We start from the raw sequence: 20,459 nt of genomic DNA, 5'->3' as shown, positions 1-20,459 counted from the left end.
ATTTATATTAACGTACTCATCATAAGCAACAATTAGTTGTACCCTTATTATATTTTCTCTCATCACAATAGAATGATCTCAAACTTACTCAATACCAGAATGCTCATTTTTCTTGGCATTCTCAAGACTTGGATCTTCACAAAAAAAGGTACCAGGGATTAACTGAGAAACATTATGAGCTCCTTTACAGATTCACCTGGAGAGAATAGAATGTTGCTATAGGCAGCCTACATGCCTTACGGTGCAAGCTAATAAATCTATGGATTGCAGGTTATCACATTGACTCAACCACTCTCAGTCATAACACTGCTGAAGAGGGCCTTTTCTTTAGCTGACTTGGTCTCTGCCATTGACAGTGCTATCCCTTTTTCTTTCTAGGGTAACTCTTCCAAATTCCCATTCCATCATTCTTACAGTACAAGTGCAATCTCTACTTCTACCCCATTATACTCTTGCTAGCTCAGGGATTTCATTATCCTACATAGAGGGATAATACTTCAGCAAGAAGTGGACTAGAAAATCCATGAAGCCTTCCACCACAAAAATTATTTAGCTTTGCAATTTTTTAACCCAGTTGAACATGTTAGTAAAATCAGAAGCTGTGAAGCATGGAATTCTAAATTGAGACTACTGAAAAGTATCACAAGAACAAAAATAAGAGTATGATGTCACTCTGGCTTTTTAAAATATCTAGAAATAATTTACATGCTTTCAGTAACTATATCATACATAATTTTAATATGACTTTATATTTAAATAGCACTTTATAATTTTAAAATATCACATATATTATTTGATTTCTATAACTGCTTCTATTGCATTTCTTCCTGTAAGAGAGATGTCTTCAAACATTATAAAGGTTTTAATCAAATGGTAACAATATGCTAAGAATCTCTAATGAAATCTATTGTGAATGTGAATATAAATGCATTTGACAATTGCAAAATCAGTTGGTTCTCTAAAATATAATTTACATTTCCCAGGCTTTTTTGCATCTTACAATTTCTAATCCCCCAAGAGTATCATTCTTTTATAAAAATGACCAGAACCTTCATGCCAACAACACTTAAGTCTATACCTCAATGCCTAAACTAAAAATAAATATGCATTTTGAGAGAAATAAAATGATCGTTAACTGTTTAGTGTAAATATCCCAAAATGACTCATTTTGTTCACTTAAGAATCCTATTACTCATGGTACTGTTAATTCCAGAATTTTTTTGAACATTTGGGCTGTTTGTGAGCTAGAATAAAACTGTGAGTGCTTGAAGAAGCCATGGAGATTATTTCACGCTAACCATTCATTTAGTAGAAAGGGAAAGGGAGAGATCAGGTGACTTGCCAGAACTAAAATACTCATCAAGTGATAGAGTTTAGATCTGAATACAGAACTTATGACTCCCAAGACCCCAGTCAGCTTCTATGGCAGAATTTTCACTTGGAGCCTGCTATAATAACTCTAGATGAGCCACATGACAACTTTGTTTTCCAGAAAAAAAGTTAAAACATCATCATTGTTATTGTTTATCTAGTTACTTTCGTATGTTGTATCTAACCTTTAAAATTAAAGAAGACTGTTTTCTTCTTTATTCTATCCTGAACTACTTCAGAAATTTGGGAAGTATACATAACTTCTGTGAATTATCCATTTTACCTTCTTCATTATGGAACTTAGTTAAGTTTCTAAACATTTTGCCATGCTGATATTTTGGAGTACAGAAGCCAAACAAGACAAGGGTCCCGTCTCTGCAAAAACTTATCAAGCCAGAACACCATGGGTTCCATGGAAATGACTCAGATGCCCCAAGAGGATTAAGAGGTTGGAGCAATCTCTCTTCCTTCTTTTAACCCTCTAACCTCCAAGTACCTCCGCTATATTAACAAAACAGAAGAAAATTTTAAAATGTAGAGAAATTCTGTTCTATTTTCATCAGCTCCTACTTTCTTGAGACAGGAAGGTAAAGTGACCAGTGCCTTTCACTTGGAAAATAGAAACAAAAAGATCATATAACTTTGGGCAATTATCCTAAAATGTTTGGAATCACTTCATTACATAGGCTTAGTATGCCATATTCTGTGAATGAGTTTGAGATTCCCATGTAGCTTCTGAGCTGCAGCATTCCTCACTTTATCTTGACTTGCTGAACCAGTGTTACATTTGAGTTTCTGACTCAGGCCCTCTACCAACAAAGTATCCCTCTGATGCAAGGATCCCTATGCTGGCATCAGGCCATCTGGCTGGATCAGCTTACCCTTATCAAGAATCCTGTTTTTCCAGGTGTCAGCTGGGATCCCACTGTGAATGGAGCTGACTATCCAGAAAAAATTGTGTCACCCTTTTTCCTTTCTGCCGTAACCTCTCAGCAATACTGAATGTCCTTCTCATACCCACATTTGTCTTCACCATACCTTGGTTTACTGTGCCTTTCGAGCATTGTTGGTGGGACCACTTGAATAACTACAAGGGCAGCCACTCATAGAACACATACTTTCTTGGCTGGATTTCCCTGAAAGCAGAGTCTCAGATAAGAACTTGAATGCAGGTAGTTTATTAGATAGATGATCTCAAGAATCAGGAGAAAAGGAGGGGTAGACTGAGACACAGAAGAATAAAAAAGCTAACAAAAAATTGTATTGAGGTCACAACTGTGAGACAGATTGGCTTGAACTTTTGAAATCTTCTCAGAGCATGAAAAATAAAATAATCTAGAATTGTTCCTCTAAAAGATGGTGCGGTGGACTACATATGTTCTTGTGGTATCAGAGAAGCCTCTAAGAAGAAAATGGAAATACGTATTGCCAGCTCTGTATGGGTCAGCATAAGGTGAATTGGAGCTTAAAGAAACTGTCTACTAAAACTACAGCTAAAATCAGATCTGTGCAAGGGAATGTGAGGCAGGCACCCAGGCCCTCTGCTGCATCATCTTTCCTTGTGCCAGTTTCTTTTTCCTGTCCAGGGAGTACATGTGCCAAAGGGCCCACAAAACCTTAAATACAAGTCATGTTATGACACCAGAGAAATCTAGCACATGTTATGACACCAGAGAAATTTAACACATACTCAACTATTTTTACACATATAACTAAGGTAAACAGGTGATGCTAATTATGAGAGATTCTACCAAATGTCTGTGAGAATGATCATTTGAAACTAAGAGAGAAATCATGGCTATCGATTTTATTTTTACATCTGGAAAACACAGATCAAGCAGGAATAACCTGTATCAGAATGATAGGAGATATCAAATATCTATCTTAGGCTGCTAGTTAACAAGCTAACAAGTTTACAACAGAATGGTCGTATATTTTTTTTAAATCTCAAATAACCAAAGCTATAGGTCACAGGGGGTGGTGAGGAGACTTGTAATAATTGCAGCTGTGAAACAATAGCCTTAGTCCAAAAATTTTAAATTATTCTGAGATGGAGAAAGGTTGATTTGAGGAATTTAAGAAATGACAGTTTTATAAAACTAGTAAAACATTAAATAGCTGTTATTATAACTGCTTACAATTAAGGCCATTAAGCTTTGGAAACAGAAAGGTAATATGATACACCCAATGGGACAGAGGCAAAATGTGGCAGAGTCAGATGTTTCAGCCCAGGTTTGTCAGCTTTTAAAGCCAATGCTCTTTCTTTTTATTTTTAATTTTTTTTTAAATTTTCAGTTCAGGGATATATGTGAAGGTCTGTTACATGGATATATTGGGTGATGCTGACATTTGGGCTTCAGTTGAACCTGTCACCCAAATAGTGAACATAGTACCCGATAGGTAGTTTTTCACTTCTTCCCTCTCCTACTGGTGTCTACTGTTTCCACATTTATTTTCATGTGTCACCAGTGTTTGGCTCCTATTTATAAACTAGAACATGTGCTATATGGCTTTCTGTTTCTGTGTTAATTCTCTAGGATAATAGCCTCCGGATGCATCCATGTTGCTGCAAAGCACATAATTTCAGTCTTTTTTCTGGCTGCACAGTATTTCATGGTGTATATATACCATATTTTCTTTATCCAATCCCAGTTGATAGACACCTAGGTTGACTCTACGTCTTTGTAATTGTGAATGGTGGTGCAACATGCAATTGCATGTGTCCTTTTGGTAGAATGACTTATTTTTCTCTGAGTATATACTCAGTAATGGGATTGCTGGGTTAAATGGTAATTCTATTTTTAGTTCTTTGAGAAATCTCTGAACTGCTTTCTATAGAGACTGAACTGCTTTCTATACAGACTGAACTAATCCTACAAACAATGTATAAGCATGCCCTTTTCTCCACAGCCTCACCAACATCTGTTATTTTTTTATTTTTCAAAAATAGCCATTCTGACTGCTGTGAGATGATATTTCATTGTGGTTTTGATTTGCATTTCTCTGACAGTTAGTGATGATGAGCATTTTTTCATGTTTGTGGCCATTTGTCCAACTTCTTTTGAGAAGTGTCCATTCATGTCCTTTGCCTACTATTTTTATAATATGTATTATTTTATTTTATATCTTTATATGTTTGTTTCAGCTAGAATTTATTTTGCTGTAGGTGTCTAGTAATCCAGCTTTATTTTTTCCCATATGGTAGGCCAGTACTCTTTTTTTTTTTAAGCAAATTCAATTATGTTATATGTGTACATTTATGGGGTACAAGTCTTTGCCTATTTTTTAATGTTTTTTTTTTCTTGTTGATTTGTTTTGGTTCTTCATAGATTCTGGATATTAGTTCTTTGACAGATGCATAGTTTGCAGATATTTTCTGCCATTCTTTAGATTGTCTGTTTACTCTGTTGATAGTTTGTTTTGCTCTGCAGAATCTTTAGTTTAGGTCAAAATTGTCAATTTTTGTTTTTGTCATAAATTATTTACCTAGATCAATGTCCAGAGAGTATTTCCTAGGGTTTCTTGTAGGATTTGTATAGTTTAAGGTCTTACATTTAAGTCTTTAACCCATTTTGAGTTAATTTTTGCATACGGTAAAAGGTAGGAAATAAAAAAAAGCCTGAATAGCCAAAGCAATTTTAAGCAAAAAGAACAAAACCAGAGGCATCACATTACCTGACTTCAAATTATACTACAAAGCTACATTAACCAAAATAGCATGGTACTGGCACAAAAAAATAGACATAGGTCAATGTCAATGGAACCAAATAGAAAATGCAGAAATAAAGCTACACACCTACAACCAACTAAGGTCTTACAATGTCGACAGAAATAATAGAGAAAGGACATCCCATTCAATGAATGGTTCTGAGAATGCTGGAAAACCATATACAGAGGAGTGAAACTTGACCCTACCAATGTTCTTTCTACTCTTCTAGAGAGCAGCTCAAGCCTTCTAATGATTGCACATGTTACAATGCACTCTCCGGTTATGGGAAATATGACATTTTAAAAAAATATACAACAGAAAATAGTTCAAATTGTTTCAAAATTATTGGATAATTTCATTATTTTACATATGAAATTCAAAGTTTTCAGTTTTATGTAAAGTAACTGTAAAGGCAGAAATTCAATTATGCCCTGGTGATACACAAATTTTCCCTTTGTCAAACCTATATGAGGTACAATTTTAGGGACACAAAACTCAGATTTATATAAACTGGGTATATAAATATTCTAAAAATATATGAAATCTTACACATTATTAACAGTTTTAGCCATACTATTTCTAAACATAAGTACTTGAGTTTAAACTCTAGTATTTGTAATATATGTTATGTTTGACACATTTTCTTGGTCTTACAACACTAGAAAGGAATATTTTCAAGATGAGGACAACTTCAAAGTTGAAATAAACCCTGAATGAAGAGAAAAACTGGGAGGCTTTATGAAGTGGATCAAAGTGTAAAAGGAAATAAGTCAGAACGAGAGCTATGATCATCTGTAAGAGAAGTTTCTGCCAACAGTCTGAATATTTAAGAGTATAAAACAGTTAATGGTGGAAGAAAAAGAAATGACAAGTACTATGATGTTCACTTAAAAGCTAGCATTGATATCTAGAGGCAAAAACAAACTCTGAGAAAGGAACTTAATTATCCAAAATACAGACAGAGATCTATGACTGTTTCAACTCTTGCTAATCAAAGAGGTGGGCTTGTCTACATCACTAGTAGTAAGTTCTTGAGCAACCTACTGCCATCCCAAATATGTTTAATTAAATAATCTGTAAGGATATAATGAATATACTAGACATCCCAACTTGGACAAAGTAGGAATTCAGATATGTTTGAGCATGTCTCCTGAACTAATGATTGAGAAAAAAGGAGCCAATTTGCATGGCTGATTTTAGCTACAGACAGAAGATAGTTTTATTCAAGTAATTTCTGTGGGTTAGGGGAAAATATATTACCCTGTCAATGTTCAATACCTTTCCTCTTCCTGACCTTATAGATTTGTGTCCGAATCTAGAGATGCAGCTGAAGTTAAACAAACTTTTCTCTCCAAAATATGCTGAGATTCAGACGCACAGATTGGGAAGGAGCTCTCTCTAAGGAACATACTTGTTTTTGCTGCAGTCATGACTGCAGAGCATGTACTCATGGGTCTAAAGCTTTGGCAGTTAAAATACTTTGAATACAGTGTGTTAGGAAGAGTTTTAATTTCAAGTAATAGAAAACAGAAAAACAATGAATCAGACAAATTTATCTTACACAGTAAAAATTACAAGAAGGTAAGCCATTAGGAGTGGCAGTTCTCCTGCTCAGAAATCATCCGTACGTAGGATCGTTGCATACTTTTGCTTCATCATGCCCAGTGCAGGACTTTTCATCTCCATGTTTATTGCTACATGATCGCAGAGATGGTGCTGCAACTCCAGGTATCACATCTATGCTCAGCATCATTTGATCATTTTATAAGGAAAGAAAAAGACATTCCAGAAACCCCTAATCCATATCACCACCAAATGACTTTCTTCCCCAGTGGGGACAGAACTGTGCCACAGGCCCACCCCAAGATCTCAAGAAGGTTTTCCACCCTCTGTGGTGGAAAGTGGTAAGAGAGAAGCCTTCATCCACATAAATTAATAACTCAATACTTTTTATTATTGAATGTGTGGCAGGATTTAAATGTTTGTATTGTTTTAACATTAAAAGCTGCTGTTTTATTTTCTTTCTTTCATTTATCATACAAGAATGAATTGAGAATGCTTTTCCTCTCTCCCTGAAGTTAAACTTTAAAGTCTCAAAGAAAGGCAAAGTCATTTTCAATTACTAATGATTCAGATCTGGGTTATATGAGCCTTCAAGACTATCACAAAAGAACTAGAGGACAGTTGCATTTGAGAAGAAATGAATGTGAGGGTGCCTCTGAAGGAAACCAGAAAAGAGGGGAAGGATCCTCTAAAAATAAGAGAAGGGCAGAGGAGTTAAGGAGGAGCTGAGGTTTGAAGTGGGACCCCACAAGTGATCTTGGAGAGTTTCCTAGAAGGGAAAGGGCCTAAGCCTGGAAAGTAATGGGTGGGTAGATACAGAAAAGGTCCTCCAGTTCCCAGTAGCCATTTGGAGGTTGAGTCACCCAGGGAATGCCCAGTGTTCACTTTGGAAATTATTTCACAGGATTATTACTCATCAAATAAAAACGTGAAAATAAAAATCAGTGTTCAAGGAAGAAAATCAGTGTTTTTTAAAAATCAAATAAGAAGCCAAAGGTAGGCTTAGAATAAGACAACAGAGAGCTCAATAAAGAAGGAATAATTATCAAAAACTGTCCAGAAGAAAACAGACTAAAATGAATTTTCTCAATTGTTACAAATTACTTTGTTTGATATGGAATTAGAAGAAAGAAAACAGTACAAAATTCAAGAAAAATAATTATTTGGATAATTAGCTCTTATTTGAGGCTTTCGGTAAAGGGGCAGGACTCCTTTCTCTATAGTTAAGGTTTCTATTCTTTTCTAATTAGGGTTACAATGGCTCTGGTGAATTTACAATATACTTTTACAAACTACGGAGTTTCAAGATTGTCAGGTATTGAGCTTCTCTTTATCCCTCCCCCAAAGACTGCTTCCTCTCATTTGTTCCTTTAGTCTGACATATAAAGTAAATTGAATTTATGCTAAAACCTGAGTAGCAAGAACTGGCATTTCTTTCAAATAATATTCTCACCTACAGACATTCAGATGTGTATTTTTATAACCCTCTGAGACCTTTAAGTCTTTTACTCATTTACCCTTGTCTGCTTCTGCTTGCTCCTCAAGACTGTTTTATGATTATCGGATGACCATGTTCCCACCCACAGAGTCTGAGCCCACTTCTCCTTAAAGCTTCATTTTCCTTATCCTCCAATGACTTTTGAGTTTGGGCAGGTGAACGTGGGGTTGTTACTGGAGCTTAACAATATTCAATGATTGATTGCTATTTTTTATCTTCATTATATGGGAAATGTTTATGCCTTACTCCATTACATTTTTTTAAGCAAATGCTGGAAAAGAGCAGTTGCTCTCTTCCCTTAATCCTGTAGTCTTATAGATCTCACCACATCGTTGAGTCTGCTACTTCTATTTTTACACTTTTCATTTAGCACTCAACCTTCTGTTGCCTGATTTTCAATGCTGATGCTCAGCATCACAAAATAGACAGAGTGGTAAGAAGGCAGGAATGGCATATGTGTGCATGCACGTGTGCACATAGACACATATTCGCTCACACACTCACACCAGAATCTCTTGAAAAGAGCCAATTTTAACAATAAAACTGGAAGAGACACACAGGAGAATTCTCAATTTGCAGTATCTGGTCCATTTGCTGGTCAGGCAATAATACCCAAACTTTTTGAATATTTCTACTGGTGAAGACTTAACTTTTATTTTTTGCTACTTTATAAGTATTTCTCCTGGCACATCAATATCTGAAATCTAATATTTTTGCATGTTGATTATTTCCCCACTTTCAGTTGCAAGACCTCTTTGCTTCTCTAAAATTGTTCCATTATTAATGATGTTAAAGTACTGAGTTTCAAAAGATTAAAATAATGACTCATTTATTTTAACCTTTTCTTCTTCAGATTTTTTTTGTGTCTAGGCATTTATTTTTTACTCCTGCAATAATAGATCTCATTTCACTTGTAAACACTCTGTGATTGAACTGTAGCTGGAGCTATTGGACTATAGTCAACTTCTCCCACTGATTTACATGTTGCAACCAATTTATTCATTTTGGCTTCTACACTGACTCTAACTTATCTTTCAAACTAAACTGAAATTCCTAATCATAAATAGTAACTTAATTTCATCCTAATATCCCTCAAGTATAACCTTGTACTTACATATTTTCTATATTGTGATTTTTTTCTCCTACAAGTACCATAGATGGGGCATCACAAATCCTGAGCCAAATAAATCAAATTTTGAATCTCAACTCATGTGTAGAGAGCTGCTCTTCTATTTCTCCACTGGATTTTCTTACCCGGTTTTACAAAGTCACTTCTTTCATAAAGCTTTCTCAAATTAATGCTGACTTTAGATAGTTAATCTAACTATCTAACAAATTCCATTGTTGTGGTGACCAGGATAATTGGTTGTCATAAACTGGAGCTAAAGACAATACTTACAAATATACAGAGAACAATGGTTTATCTCATCATGAATTGTAAATCTTTTCATACTGTATCCACAAAATCATTTCATTAACTGAGGAGCTATGCTGATTATAGACATTGAATGTGTCTTCATATATCTGTGCAAATGTTAAAATTTCAGAAATCTTGCATTTCACATCAGGAGGCAGGCTCAACAGATGCTTCCATATGCTAACACCCCTTGTTAAGGCAGAAGGTGTTAATTAAACAAATAATTTATAATAATGCATATGATTTAAAATATCAAAATGAATTCATTTTTTGTGTTCTCTCTGTGGTGGCTGCTAGCCAGGATGGGGCTTTTATTCACAATAAATACATTTGCAGACCTGGTGTCACATGTATGAATGTGTACAGGTAAAAGAGTTAATACATTATAAATATTCTCATTAGAGAGAGATTGCAAACTTGCCACAAAGAAACATTTCATGGAAAATTGACTGGAGATATTTAAAGTAGGCATAGCCTAGGGCCACACAATGTCTAATTAAGCCCTGGTATTATGGTAAATTGTTCTAGACCCTTAAATGTGTGTGGTAGAAGTAAACCCATAGGACTTTGAAACTAACAAGAGGTGGGGCAAACAGAGATACTTCAAAATCTACCCTGACACTTAATGAGACCTTTGAGGGAAAGGATCAATTTTCTTGTTGAAACATCTCTTCCACTCCATTTCAAGTGTCCTGGCCAAATCCAGGGTTCTGTGCTCAGACTCACATTGGGATTCATAGGCTATAAAACTGGTACAAATGTGGGAAAGAATGAGCTATGGCTTTAGGAAATCAAATTTGTGTTTTAGGGGAATAAAGTCTACAATACCAAGAAACAGTGCCAGTTGCCATGAATAAGCATGGCATCAAAAGTGGCAGTCTGCAAAAATAGCACAGAGCAAGTGGCTTTAGTGGGTAGCAATTGGAAGGGATTCCCTGAGATAAGAGATAAATAGAATGTTTTTGAGGAGTTCATGTGACTCAGTTACTAAGTGGAGTCATGGGTGTGGAGGTGGAACTGATCAGGGTGAGTAAAAACTTGTCCTAGTTCAGATCCTCAGCACCTCAATACAGAAGTCAAAAACTCAATTTTTCCAGTTTCCTTCAATTCTCCCCTCCCTCCCTCCCTCCTTCCCTCTCTTTCTTTTCTTCCTTCCTTCCTTCCTTCTTTCCTTCCTTCCTTCTTTCCCTCCTTCCTTCCTTCCTTCTTTCTTTCGATAGGATCTCACTCTGTCACCCAGGTTGGAGTGCAGTGACACTACCTCGGCTCACTGCAATCTCTGACTCCAAGGTTCAAGTGATTCTCCTGCCTCAGCCTCCCAAGTAGCTGGGATTACAGGTGCCTGCCACCCAGCTAATTTTTGTATTTTTAGTAGAGATGGGGTTTCACCATGTTGGCCAGGCTGGTCTCGAACTCCTGGCATCAAGTGATCCGCCCACCTCGGCCTCCCAAATTGCTCCAATTACAAGCATGAGCCACCGCACCTGGCCCATACATTCCCCTTTTCTAACTGATTCTATAATTACCTTTCTTAAATATGTGGCTTGCAATTTGATCCCCAATGTTGGAAGTGAGGCCTAATGGGAAGCGTTTTGATTTTGGGGACAGATTCCTCATAAATGGATTAATTCCCTCCCTGGGGTTGGGGGATTGTGATTAGTTCCCTTGAGAAGTGGTTGTTAAAAAGAGTCTGGCATCTCTATCCTCTCTCTCCTATTTACTCTCTCACCATGTAATCTCTGCACACACCAGCTCCCCTTCACCTTCCATCATGAGGGGAAGCAGCCTGAGGCTTTCACCAGCTGCAGATGGCCAATCTTGAACTTTTCCAGACTTCCAAACTGCAAACCAAATAAACCTTTTTTTAAATATAAATTACACAGCCTCAGGCATTCCTTTATAGCAATACTAAACAGACTAAGTCAGTTGTAAATGTGACAGTTTTTTCAGCTAGATTTTGAGATTTTGTGGGCAGAGCTCAAGGGTTTTCATTTGGTATTTCTATCACCTGGCCCAGTCTCTTTCACATAGCCAGGGCTTAGAAATATTTAAGGATATGCATTGGACATAATTTTTTTAATGAAGTTTCCAAATCTGTGCAGTTAGATAAACACAAAACGGATGTTGATTAATTAATCACTGTCAGCTGAAAGAAATGTCTCTACTTAAATACCACAAGATTCTGTATTCACTTTGTTTCATCAACATTATGATCCATTCACAAAGAAAAAGAATAGTTAATATACCAGATGGTAGAATTAATGTGAATAAAAAATATAATAAATTAGAATAAATGACTCAAAACAAAGCAAAACAAAAACAAATCAATGTAACATGGCTAAACTTGAGAGTTTTTTTAATTACATTTAAGAGAAAGATTTAGCTTCAAATAAGTTAACAGAAAAAATGTATTAGAAAATTTTAGTTGAACACAAGCTGTACAAGTCTCTCTTTTAATCTCATTACAAAGAGGCTATATAATCTGAGGGGCATGATAAGGTGCTTAAAACAATAAGATAAATGACTATTATATTAATTAGTGGTTTCTTGCCTCCAGAATCATCTTTGAGACAAATGCACACTGAAGAGATTTTCAACTTAAAACTTTTCTCATAAGAATTCAGAATCTACTTTAAGCGGGATCTTTATATTTTTATAGATTGTTATTAGTAGTAATAGCATTGTCATTGATATAAAACTTTTAATTGTAGCATTTGGGGTGCCAGTCTTATTACATTAACTTTAATACATACCTAAAATAGATGTCTGCAGGTTTATCTTGATTTATACCACAGCGTAATAGGTTTTCTATAGAAACTTTTCTTCTCTCTAATGTCAGTATTGTTTGTTTTCTTAGAAATAATGTAAGAAATAATAAGTTTTAACTTAATAATGCATATTGTTTTCATAGAATATCATACTACATAAAAATTTAGAAACCATTTAGAACATTAGATTCAAAGTCTGGAAATGGCTTCTAAACCAAAATTAAGCTATTAAACGGTTATTTTCTTAGGAGGTATTTGCACATATAATCAAGGATGAAATCTAATTACATATTCTAAATGAGCTTTACTGATAGTATTCCATTATTAAATCACTCTTCTGTGGTTATTGGAGTTTTTCATTCAACCATCTGTTGTGAAAATACAAACAAAAGAGAATAATACTTCATTTGTGATTTCTGTTTATTTATTCTGCGTATGTTCTTGCCCTCTAGTACTAGCACTTATTGATTTCACTTTTTCATTTTATAATGCTACACTGCCCACCAGGTGACCCATGGACTAGACTATGAGTCAGCTTCATTTACTGTAGTATATCCAGTTTTAGTGCAATAACAGGCACATAAACATGGGTGAGTTTTCATTGACTGAATTTTGAAAGGGAAGTAATAAGAGATGTCTTCTATCAGGTATTCCAAATTTACCCCCAACCCCCTTAGTTGACCTGGTACCCTCTGGCTTTGGGGTCAGTCAATCAAGACATCTTAGAAGAGATCTGGGGAAGAAAGGGGAGCAATTAAAGCAAATTTATTCTCCTGGCTTCCCCCTGAAAGCTCATCTCTGTCTGGCTGTGTCCTTTACTAGTCTTCTCAAAACAATGGGATCTACACAACTTTCTCTTCTTGGCATTCTGACTTTTTTAATTAGAAATTCATGGTCTAGATGTAATGGCATTTGCTATTTACATCAATCCCATCACATTTATTTTCACTTAGATGCATAGATGTGAAAAAAATTGGAAAATAAACTAAAAAGACTTAAATATTATAATCCTGGTTTTGGAGACAGCAAAGATATTATGCTAGGCACCTTTATTATATGCAAATATAACAGCATACTAGGATAAAACTGGCTTGACACTGAAATTGTCACTGTGAGTTGCTATATAGAGGGATTTTCTGTATACCTGTATCCCCTAGAAATTAAGGTGAGCATTGGCAGGAGATACCTGATCTGGGACTTTGGATATTGGCCATCTTCTTGTCTCAGTAACACAACTAACATCTGGCAAAATTTGGCAGAAATGAAGTGAGTATATGCACAGGGGACAATTGATACTGGTTGTGGGGGAGAAATAAGCTAACAAAGAAACCTCAAACAGCAAGAACAGATGTACTTCCCAATGGCCATATCCCCTATGGAGAAAGCAAACTCCCTGCACTGAGAGACATTCTAGTTTGGTTTCTTTAGTTAGTAAGAAAATGGAAGTGATTGAAAAATGGATCAAAGACTTTGGTAAGAGAAATCTAAGCATGATATGATGCAAAAATGCTTAATGGTCTTATCAAATATTAATGGTAGACATGACTTTATATAATTCATGCTTATCTCATTTTTCAATTGGAATGAGTAACTTGCAGGTTATTACCCTAAGCCAGAGTGTATTAGTCCATTTTCGTGCTGCCAATAAAGATGTACCAGAGACTGGGCAGTTTACAAAACAAAGAGGTTTAATGGACTTACAGTTCCACATGGCTGGGGAGGCCTCACAATTATGGTGGGAAGCAAGGAGGTGCAAATCACATCTTACGTGGATGGTGACAGGCAAAGAGAAAGAATTTGTGTAGGGAAACTGCCTCTTATAAGACCATCAGATCTTCTGAGACTTGTTCAGTATCACAAAAACAGAACAGGAAAGACCTGCCCCCATGATTCAATTACCTCCCGTTGGGTCCCTCCCACAACACATAGGAATTCAAAATGAGATTTGGGTGGGGACACAGCAAAACCATACCACAGGAGTAATTAAACTTTTTCTATAAAGGGCTAGTTACTAACTATGTTAGATTTTAGACTTTGCAGGTCAAGAGACAAAATTCAGAAAACTCTAGTTACTTACATAACAAAAAAATAAAAACATATCCACAAAATTTTAATTGAAAAAATTCAAAATATAATAATAATAAAAATTGAGTATAATTTCTGTAATACACACCTACTAATTATAATAGAATTCTTTTGGGGGGAAGATAACATTTTTGATTAATTAGGATTTAAAGTTAATTCCCTATCATCATGGTAGAATCATGGTCTCATTCTACAAAGTCTTTCCTTCGATAAAGCAAGTGCTCTTCATTCTGAATTATATCAGAATATGTTTCCTGCTTCTCTCTTGTTCAAACTTAATAGATTGCCATCACAATCTTTCTTTCACATAAGAAAGCAAGTTAAAACCATAGCTTCTGTGGAACCCTCCTTGGGTTTCAGTTCCAGCTGACTGACTTGTAATCTTTGACTACTTACCTAACCTATATAGAAGTCTCAGTTTTTTCATCTAAAAATTACTGATAGTATCTACTTCACAGGTTCATGGTAAGGCTTAAGTGAGTTAACAAATGCAAAAGTTTAGAACAGTCAGTGCATGGCTATTGTCAAAACAGTGAATATAAATAAGTATTCTTCTTTTGATACTTTTTCAACCATATAAAAATATAAAACTATTCTTAATTCATGGTTCTCACAAAAACAGCCATAGGGCAAGATTTGGCTCACAGTCTATGGTTTGTGGACTTCTCCTCTAACTGATCATAAGCATCACAGTATCCTCACTTCCTACTTTTTAGACATAGAGACCTACTTAACTTTCATCCTTTTAATGCAATTGAGATTCATCAGCAGGTGATAATTGCTACATATCCACCTACATGGAAGGTTGTGTCAATGCTTTTATCAGAGTAATTTTAAACTAAATTCTATTCAGAAACTTTGAATTGAGAAATTCCCTTTGTTCTCCTGTCATCTATTGCCATTCACCAGGTATAACTCTCTCTTAATATCTTTCTTCTATATTACTTTCATTTCAGCCTTTGTCCATACATCTAGCTCCTTGGTTTATTTCTCCATCTTACTTTGAACTCTCTTTCTGTAATCAGAAGTCAATACCATATCTTCTTCCTAGTGGCAGTTTATTGCTGTTTCTAGCTCATTGCATCACACACTTCTTCAAAATTCATTCCTTCTAATGCAAATCAAAACCACAATGTGATAACACCTTACTCCTCCAAGAATGGACATAATCAAAAAATCAAAAAATAACAGATGTTGGCATGGATGCAGTGAAAAGGGAACAATTTACACTGTTGGTGGGAATGTAAACAACCACTTTGGAAACAGTGTGGAGATTCCTTAAAGAACTAAAAGTAGATCTATCATTGGATCCAGCAATCCCATTACTGGGTATCTACCCAGAGGAAAAGAGGTCATTATATGAAAAAGATACCTGCACACAAAAATATGGAACCAGTCCAAATGTCCAGCAATTAACAAGTGAATAAAGAAAATGTGGTATGTGCATATATATATATATATATATATATATAAAATGGAATACTACTCAGCCATAAAAAGGAATGAAATAATGGCATTTGCTGCAAATGGAAGAAATTGGAGACTATTATTCTAAGTGAAGTAACTCAAGAATGGAAAACCAAACACTGTGTGTTCTCACTCATGTGTGAGATCTAGGCTATGAGGGCACAAAGGCATAAGAATGATACATTGGACTTTGGGGACTCATGGAAAGGTAGGGGGTGGAGAGGGTAAAAGACTACACATTGGGTACAGTGTACACTGCTTGGGTGATGGGTGCACCAAAATCTCAGAAATCACCAATAAAGAATTTATTCATGTAACCAAACACCACCTGTTCCCCAAAAACCTATTGAAATAAAAAATTAAGCAGCCAAGGACAACACATTAAAAAAATTTCTTCTTTAATGTCCTCATAATTAGACTAATGTTCCTCTCCATTGAATTCCTACACATTCATTACAGAGTTTTGTACCTAGTTTACCCTATTGGTCACCCCTTCAGGGCTTGCTATTATCTTGCAGTTCTTTAATTTCCTTGTATTTGACACATGTAACAAACCAACCTCACAGATCCTGGACCTCTTAAATTCTAATTACCTTTCCCTCCATTCAACTTTTTCCTTTCACCTACGACCATCCCATTGCAGAAACATAACACTCCAACTTTATAGTCTCACATTATTCCCTGTTAAGAGTATTTATTCAGTGATACAACAAAATGATTTAGAGCATGATGTAAACTTATTACTAGGGTATTACTGTAGTCTGGAGTGATCACAAACACTTCCCTAAGGAAGTGATACCTAAGCTGACTTCAGAAACATTACAGTTATTTGTGTTAAGAGGTGGGAGAAGAGAAAGAGCATTTCGGAAAGTGAGAAAAGCTCATGGTGAAGTTGCTGAAGCAAGAAGAGAGACCAGTACACCCAAATTAAAGAAATTACTTGTATGGAGGGCAGAGTCACTGGTGTGAGATTTGGTTTGAGAAGGTGGCAGAGATCAAAGTTTAAAAACCATGATTAACGATTTCAGGTGTGTCTAGTTAAGTATTGAAACATTTTTTAGTTTCACTGTGAAGTGTGAATTGGAGAGCAGGAGAGAAGGAAGGCAAGACTGGGAGATTAGTTAAAATGATATTTCACAAGAATTTTTGGGAGTGGGAATAAAAAGTAGTAGAGAGATTTGAGAAATATTTTTAAGAAAAATGTATAGAGCTACATAGTTATTGGATATGGGAAATAAAGAAGAATGATATTTAAGCCTGAAAAACAGGTTTATAGCTGGAGCTAAGGCAAATGATGATGGCGTGTGTAAGGTTTATCCAAAGGGGAGCACCTCTGGCAGCAAGAGAACCATGAGGCACAATGTGCTGAAGTAGATATTAGAAATGAAAATGGCAAATTTAGAGGAATGGGCTGAAGAAATAATTAGATGGCCCCCAGCATATAGATGAGAATTGAAAGAAATGTGAGGGTCTTACCAGACATCATCCTAAATCCTTTTTTCTTTTTACCCAGCATTTCATATTCAATCAGTTAAGTCCAGTCAACTCCATTTTCTAAATCTCTCTCCTATCCATGCTTCTGCTTCCATCAGACTTCAGGTGCACTGGTTTCGACATTTATCATCTCTTTACTGGGCTATTGGAGTCACACCTCACCCCTCAGTCTCACCCCTGTTCAAGTTATTTATCCACACTGCCATCAGAGAAATCAAACTCACAATTAAATGTACTATATTCCTCAACTGCTCAAAATTCTTGAATTGCCTTGCACTTCTATGAAGAGTGAAATTTGTATTTATTTTCATGGCATGCACTGCCCTATAAGATCTAGACCTCACTACTCAGCCAGCTCTTTACCCTCAATTCTTCCCTCTGTGGCACTTAATTCTTCAACAATCTGAACTGTAGTACTCAAACATTCCAAGTTTCTTCAAGGTTCTGTAATTGTGGGTTTGTTATTTATTTGGTCTCTTTTGCCTGGAAGATATTTTCCTAGTATTCAAGTCTCAACAAGTAAAAAGAATTTTCTCAGTAAACAAACCTGTTCCTTTTACAGTCCCGTTGCCTTTTGCATTTTTCCATATTTAGTGCTTATGTTTGCTTTTCAGGCCACCCACTATGCAGTAAATAATTTGAGGGCAAAGTCTGTATCCTAGGATTTTTGGATCCACAATAACCAGTATAGCCCGAGAGGAAGCATTAAAAAAAAATCGGTTTTAAATGAATGGAAATTCACATTTAGCATTTAATTTGTTTTATTGCACATCAATACGTTGGAACACAGCAAGTTATTTTGTGAGATTCTCCATTTCTGGAAAATTATCATAAACCCTATTTGAAATTTTATTTATAAGAGTTAAAACATAATGACCTCATTTATATTAAATCTGTGAATTCCATAAGACCTTTATTATGGGCTAACTTTAGATGACATACTTTCTATTGAAATAGAATATTGTGTAACTTGTCTAAATTGCTGAAACACATGCCTTGAGAAGAGGCATGGAAGAAAAATGCTGCAGAAAAACATGATATGGAGGGATTTCAAAAGAAAAACCACAGTTGAGTGCAGGTAAAAATCTCATATCATACAACTGTGAATAAATTTCACAGTCTACAGTCTAATTACATTGTGCATTTCACTAATGGCTCTGTCCCCAGAGGGCCTCTTGGGAATCAACTGGCAGATTTTACTGGGCCCAGAGTGAATTTTAATGTGGTGAAAAGGTAGTACCTTCACAGTCTTACCTATTGAGAGATAAGATAGAAAAAATACATCAGTCTCCCCTAATAAACATTAGGCACTATTTTGAGATGTCACCTTTACAGGTAAGTAAGTCAATCTTCAATTGCATTTGTCCTTCACCATCAACATGCACTTTCAAATAGAACTTGTTTGAAGAAATGCTTAGTTCACTAACAAAGGTTTTGTGGGTCTTCTCCTCTGATTTTTAAAGAAGAATGTGTTACAGAAATATACATATGTTAGTCATCCTTTCATGAGGAAAGGCTGTTTGAACCATGGTCCTTGTGTCGAGAGAAACCATTATTAAAGTGAATTTGAAATCCGCTTTAATCTCAAGGAGAGACAGTTGAATCATATGAAATTGCTGATTGTTGACCATTTTTGAACTACAAAATGGAAATTTGATATGGTTCAACCCAAATGTTTCTAGAGAAAATTTACAAGAGTGATCTCATTAGTTTATACGGCCTACCAACTCATATTAAGAATAATATTTATAGCTCATATTACTAAAACAGCATAAAATCAAGTGCCTATTTTAACAAGAGACAACTTTGATGTTTGTGAGGAATACCAAATATTTTCAACCATTCAAATTTAATCTAAAGGCAAATCATCTTCCATTAACTAAAAAGTGTGATTTCATATGTTTTGTGGAACATCAAACACTATATTCCTGAACCTCAATATATTTTAGTGGCAAATACTATGAATTTAACAAACCTTTGAGAGTTATTCCATATTTAGGGGAGTTTTGACAATCTGGGGTACAAATACTTCCTCCTTTCAGCATTTGTATAAAAACAGCATGAATGAAAATAGATGCATGCATGATATATTGTCGCAATCTCATAGGCAAGATTAACTAAAAATGAGATACAATACTTTCTTCTTTCTTGGTGGTCCATTTCAAAAGAAAGCAAAGGTCAAGTTCAATCAACTGGTCACTTAAAATATTTTCACTTGACTCACTTTACATATTGCAGGCTTAGCAGAACTATTCAATAGATTGAAATATTAGAATGAGATTCCCCTAAATCTAATTTGTTAGCATCCTCTATCAAAATATTTTTGTGGTTTGTCGATTTTGTTAACTCTGTAACTGTCTATAAAGCAGTGGGGATAGTTGTGCCGAGAAAACTGGCATACACATTTTCAAAGGAGGAAGATCTGAAACAGAATTGGATTGTTCTGTGTTTCTGTCACAGAAGATTTGAATTACTATCTCTATTAATTGACACAATTATGCATGTATTTTCTTGTGTAATAACAGGATGAGAGAACTTCAGGCTAATTGTAGGGTAAGCAAATTTCATTTTCTTTTCAAATAAATGTTAGCATCAAGATCACATGAATTTTTATAGAAGTTTCATGTACGCATTGTCTTGGGAACAGCACCAGCCCATCCAACAACTGGTATTGCTGACTCCGTGAGGCAGGGCCCATTTCTAAGTCATCGGCAAACTTCCATAATAGTACTGAACAAAGACACAGCCCCAAATAATAACCACACACCGAGTGAAAGGAAAGGGGAAAAAACTGTAAAAATAAATCCTAAAATCAACGGCTCCCAGTGCTTCCGTTTCACTGATTTTAGGTGGGACTTGGGAAGGGTGGTTTAGGTTTTTTTTTTCTCCCTGCCTTTACAGTTCTACAATCACAATGGCCCTCTAGTGGGATGCTAAATTAAGAGGCATTTTGTTTGTATTGTTAGCAACTAGATCGAAACAGTCACAGAGAAATGTTTTATTATGGTGAGGAAAGGACTCTTAATAAGGCTCTTAGGAGACTGAGTTTTAATGATGCTTAACACAATGTTTTAAACCACACACCAC

Source organism: Pan paniscus, chromosome 3 (assembly GCF_029289425.2).
Source record: "Pan paniscus chromosome 3, NHGRI_mPanPan1-v2.0_pri, whole genome shotgun sequence".
In the NCBI taxonomy this organism is placed as follows: domain Eukaryota; kingdom Metazoa; phylum Chordata; class Mammalia; order Primates; family Hominidae; genus Pan; species Pan paniscus.
This window is presented reverse-complemented; position numbering follows the sequence as displayed.